Here is a 6,353-nt window from a genome sequence, read left to right on the forward strand (position 1 = left end):
AACGGGCAATCATAATGCGTATGACTTTTGCACAGAATTTAAGAGGAGACTGCAGATAAGGCATATATAATGGATTTTTCTTGGTAAGGAGAGTGTGTCTACATCTTTTATTACACAAGCTCTCTGCCAATATGGGAGATGTAGATGTCCATCTTCAAATAAACCAAACGGAAGCCACGCAGCAGGATAGATGTTATCCCTTTACTGAGGGCCTAATTCAGTATGGACGTGCGCACACAGTGAGATGCAATGGCATTTCAGTTGTGCGAACCCCTCTGCCTTATTGACAGGCAGAGGTGTTTGTGGGGTGGGAGGGGACATTGACACAGCATTTAGGGGGCGTGGCGGCTTTTGCTGTCTGGACCGTTTGTGGGGCAGGCCGTGGCGGCTGCGTGACGTCATATGCAGCCACTGCAAGCCAAAAGATGGCGGGTAGCCACCTGCCTTCGCAGCTAGGCTGCATAGGCAGAGAGTTACCCTAAACATGCAAAAGCATTGCCGCCTTGCGATGCTTTCACATTTTTGCATTGGGGGGGGGTGTGCCGGCATTTGCCGTGCACTGGGCGTCCCCCCGCATGTTAGTGTACTGGATCATAGATGTGCGATTTTTCGAACATCTACGATCCATGCTGAATTAGGACCTTAGTACATAGGGGCTAATTCAGACCTGATCGTAGATGTACCAAATTTACCATATCTATGATCAGCCACTCTGACATGTGGGGGGACGCCCAGCACAGGGCTAGTCCGCCCAGCATCTCAGTCCCTGCCCCGTCGCACTAGTACAAAAGCATTGCACAGCGGCGCTACTTTTGTACTGTACGTGTAGCTCCCAGCCAGCGCAGCTCTTGCACGCTGACAGGGAGCTACTCAGTGCTGCTCAGGTCACTGTGGCTGCGGTTGCCCCCCCCAATGGTCCGGGCACACCTACGTTGCCCGTACCATGCCCCTAAATGGTGGTCAAATGCTGCTGGGCCGCCCCCTCCCACCCAGTGACCACCGCTGCCTGATTGCTGTTGTGACTGAACATACACAGCAGTATTCAGGTCTGAATTAGCCCCATAGTACTGAGTACGGGTGGTATTCAGTATGCCGGCTGTTGGGATCCAGGCGCTCAGTATAGCAGCGCCGGAATCCCGACACCCGGCATACCGACAACTATTCTCCCTCCCTGGAGGGAGAATAAATAGTGTGGCGTGCGTAGCGCACCACCGTGCCCACAGCATGGCGAGTGCAGCGAGCCCGCAAGGGGTTCACTTGCACTCGCCCAGCTGTTGGTATGCCTGCGGTCAGGATCCCGGCGCCGGTATGCTGGCCGTCGAGATCCCGGCCACCGGCATACCATACTACACCCCTACAGTAGTGTAAATAGGGAAGTTTTGTTGAATGACTTGCAGGTAGTAATAAGTATGTTTTCTTTTTAGCAAACCTATGTATGTTTCATGTGATCACACAAATGCTACATACATATGCATATGTGTACAAAGAAAGCTTTAATATACATGTGGTGCACAGCACGCCAACGCTATTTACTTATATTCAGGAAATATTTGAAAGATCTTGCACAGACATTGGAAGATTAGTAAGATAACCACTTTAGTAGTCATTGCAGAAAATATTGGGGGTAATTCCAAGTTGATCGCAGCAGGATTTTTGATAGCAACTGGGCAAAACCATGTGCACTGCAGGGGAGGCAGATATAACATGTGCAGAGAGAGTTAGATTTGGGTGTGGTGTGTTCAATCTGCAATCTAAATTGCAGTGTAAAAATAAAGCAGCCAGTATTTACCCTGCACAGAAACAAAATAACCCACTCAAATCTAACTCTCTCTGCAAATGTTATATCTGCCCCCCCTGCAGTGCACATGGTTTTGCCCAACTGCTAAAAAATTTCCTGCTGCGATCAACTTGGAATTACCCCCATGGTTTTGCCCAACTGCTAACAAATTTGCTCCTGCGATCAACTCTGAATTACCCCCAAAATGCGTCCGCACTGTCAAGAAAACACTGCCGCACTTAAAATATACGAATCAGGCATCACAAAAACCTTGTACGGCCGGAAAACAAACACATACAGCCGAAAAAAACAGAAATAAAATAACCCACCCAAATCTAACTCATTGGGCGCATTACTTACAGTTTTTGCTAAGTTTTGCGTGAAATATGTGCGTACGTGAGTATGTTTCTTATATGCATATTACAGTGGCGTAACTTCATTCAGGTCACCTCGAGGCAAGATAGATGTTGCCCACCCCCCCTCATGCCGTCTCGTATAAGGAATTACATGACATTCCTATGAAAATTAGTTGTTTCATGCTTCATGCGACTCAGTACTCCCCATCCTGTTACAGACCATTTTCCGCTAAAATGTAACCGCTCATGTTTACCCATGGCTGCAGATCCATGTGACTTTGATCTGCTAATATGACGCATGTGCAAAGTTAAATCTCAGCCAATGATGAAAGCACAGTAACGTAAAGATCGTTCATTCAATCTGCAATCTTTGTGAATGCCAGACAATACAGGGAGCATTTTAGTGACCACCAAAGAATACTGGGGCAGATGTATTAACCTGGAGACCGCATAAGGTAGTGATAAACCAGTGATAAGTGCAAGGTGATAAACGCACCAGCCAATCAGCTCCTAACTGTTAATTTACATATTGGAACTGATTGGCTGGTGCGTTTATCACCTTGTACTTATCACTGGTTTATCACTTCCTTATGCCTTCTCCAGGTTAATACATTTGCCCCACTGAGTGCGATTTTGTAAATGTCAGAAAATCCTAAGAGCAATTTAATAACCACCATACAATACTAAGAGCATTTTAGTGACTGCCAAACACAGCTGAAAGAATTTTTGGAGATCGCCAGACAATACAGAGGGCATTTTAGTGACCACCATATAATACAGATAACAACGTAAAGATCGCTAGATAACACAGAAAGCATTGCAGTGATAGCCAAATAATACAGAGAGTGTTGCAGTACCGTTATATAATGGAGAAAGTATGCAGTGTACCCTCTCTGCATCAAGTTTGTCTATGGTTGCACACATCTATTTACAGAGTTACACAAACACACATATACAGTTACTCAGATACATTTACATAGACACAAATACATTTACATAGACACATACAGTATATACAGTTAGACAGACACATATAAAGTTACACAGACACACAGTGGTGTATGTAAGGGTCTGACCTCCCCTGGTAAAGTAAGGGACTGGCTCCCCCATATTTTTGGAATAATTACACTCTGTATTTATAACTGTCACTTCCCCTTCCCCCCAACTCCACTCACAGGAAGCATTTGATATCACGGCTGTCGGGATCCCGGCGCTCAGCATACCGGCATCGGGATACCGACAACTATTCTCCCTCTTGGGGTGTCATGACACCCCTGGAGGGAGAATAAATAGCATGGCGTGTGCAGCGTGGTATGCTGGGCACCGGGGTCCCAACAGCCGGGATATCGTAGTACACCCCCACTCACACCTTCACCACAATTAAGCCTTAAACCTCCCTCAAAACCACTCACACCTGGTCGTTCTGCATGTGTGGGGCCGCTTCCCAATGCATCCACAATCTCATTGCAAACGCATCGGATCTAAGGTTGACTCCTGGCCAGACGTTCAGCGGCCATTATTTATTCCGTAGCGACTGCATGTGACATCACGTAGCTGATCTGAAAGCTTTCCTGCCCCGCCCCGTTTGTCCAGCATCGCCCCCGCAGCACCAGAACTCTGCCCCCACAACAGCCTTGCCTGTCAATAACATTGCGGTCGCATCCATCGGGGATGTTGTGGCCGGGTCTGAATGACACCCATAGCACCCCTATATAACCCCTAGTACACACAGTATCCCATATTAGCCCCAGTACAGTGTCTCGATATTACCCCCTTATGCACATAGCACCCCCATATTATCTCCAAGACATTCAGCACCCCCATATTGCCCCAGCACACACAGCACCCCATATTACCCCCCAAAACACATTGCCCCCCAAAAAGTGCAGGGAACCAGGAGAGTGTTGTGAAGGAAGGCGGTCCCTAGGGAAAGCTGTGAAGCAATGTCGAACAGCCCCCATATGTGTAGTTCCCAAATCCCTGCGGCCAGCACAGGCTCACAGCCACATGGCCACCATAGAGAAGCAACAGCAAGTCCAGCAGCACTCACTGCTCTAAGTGTGAGCACATCCCGCACTGGCCTGTGAGAAGCTGCCAGTGAGGCAGGGTAGGGGGTGGGACCGTGTGCTGCAGACATAAAGGCTGCTCTGGTGCCACTGCATGGACCTGTCAGCAGGCTAAACATCTCCTGCCCATGCCTACGCTGCCGCCCATACGTAACCACATGCGAACACACGCGCTTTCACTGTGTGACAGCGTCTACTGATGAGAGTGGGTGCCGGGCCAGGGTCGCACCACCGGGCGGCGCCCCCTCCTCAGCAAGTGCCCCTGGCAAGTGCCATCCTGGCCAATGCATAGATACGCCCCTGCAGACACATACAGTGCATACTTACACAAACACATATATGCAGTTGCACAGACACATACAGTATGTCACGGTTTTATGCACAATGTTACCTGCTTCAGGTGATGGCTGGTGTCCAAGGACTGCAATACGTGGCTGGAACTGAGAAGGCTGATTATATATCTTTTGCATGGAATTTGGGTAGCAGTGAGAACTGCCTTTGGTATGTATTACTGGTAGAGCACCAATGAGTGGTACTGTACCGGACTGGCTACCGCCTGAAGAATAAAGCTGACCTGGACTGACTACCAGCTGAAGAATAAAGCTAGACCGGACTGGTTACTGGCTGAAGAGTTAAAGCTGGACTGGACTGTTACTGGCTGAAGAGTTAAAACTAGACCGGACTGGTTACTGACCGAAGGGTTAAGCTTGACTGGACTGGTTACCAGCTGAAGAGTTAAAGCTGGACCGGACTGCTTACAGGCTGAAGGGTTAAAGCTGGACTGGACTGGTTACTGGCTGAAGGGTTAATCTGGACCTGGTAGAGCTGCACAGGAGACAACATGAATGTTCACTTGTCACACACTAACAATGTAACTAGTTGCACAGGCCCTAAATGCTTGCAAAGGACCTCCTTTTATGGTAGCATCTAGTTTCTCTTCGTGGAGAGGACCTTTCCCATAGCTTCCTGGGTCCATGTCACAATCTATTTGGAATAGTAAAGTGTGGCGAGCGAAGCGGAGCGAGACACCGAGCCCGAAGCGTGGCGAGTGAAGCGAGCCCGCGAGGGTCCAATGCTGCATAGAAAAAAAAAATACCCCAAACGAACGGAGAACGAAGAAAACATTTAGGGGCTGTAAGGACAGAAGTTCTCTCCTGCCCTCTCATTTTGTCACGTCCAGGTCCTGAGCACGAAGGCAACATAGACAAAACCCTCCTTTTATACCTGAGCAGGAAGCAGCAGGGTGTGTCAGTGAGGATAGTCTCACATTGGCCCATGCCAACATGTGACAAGAGATGGTGGCGCTCATGCAGGAGACAGAGGGGACGTCAGCCTAACACTACCAGACTCCAGAAAGTGTGGACCATGCAGGGAGATCACCACAAGCTGCCAGATGCTGGAGCCCTGCTTTCACAGGACCTGTTGGACCCGCAGTGTCAGTGGTAAGCGATAAGGATGCCAGTGCTGGCCGTGTGTCCTGACACAGTAGTCACACAGACACATATATGCACAGACACATACAGTACAAAGTCATGCATTGACACATACAGTATGTAGTTGCACAGAAACAATATAATTTAATGCCCCTCATACCTTACAGATTTGTGGCACTGGCAGCTCCATCCCTCCTATCTGTCATGTTACACTGGAGGAATCAGTTCTGGATAGACCTACCTCCTGCAGGGACACTGCCATCTCCATCTTCTCATCTTTTCTAGTCATTGTGGATGGCCCCTTGAAGGAGGGAGACCAAGGACACATGCCCCATAGACACCGTTACTGCTCTGTAAGCATCTGTCTCCTCCTCACTTGGGAGGCAAATAACACACAACATGCAAGCCAGGACTCAGGAGTAGGGGAGAAACATTCAATTAGCGGTGGCTGTGGCTAATAAAACCGACGGCTGCCATAGGCATCATATGAGGTCTCCTTCTGCTTAGTGCTGGACTGGAAGTTGGCTGGGAAACAATGGAGGAGGTGCCCCCTCCATGGTGGAGCCCGATGGCAACTGACTCCATTGTCTCCAGCAGCTCTGCCACTGGTATATAATATGATTTAGATACGGAATGAATGTGGGTGTTAGGATCTCCTGCTCTGTGCTGCCACGTCGCCATGGCAACCGGGAGGCAAGTGTTAGTGAAGTAACCTGAGCGC

The sequence above is a fragment of the Pseudophryne corroboree genome, chromosome 4 (assembly GCF_028390025.1).
Source record: "Pseudophryne corroboree isolate aPseCor3 chromosome 4, aPseCor3.hap2, whole genome shotgun sequence".
Taxonomy (NCBI): Eukaryota; Metazoa; Chordata; class Amphibia; order Anura; family Myobatrachidae; genus Pseudophryne; species Pseudophryne corroboree.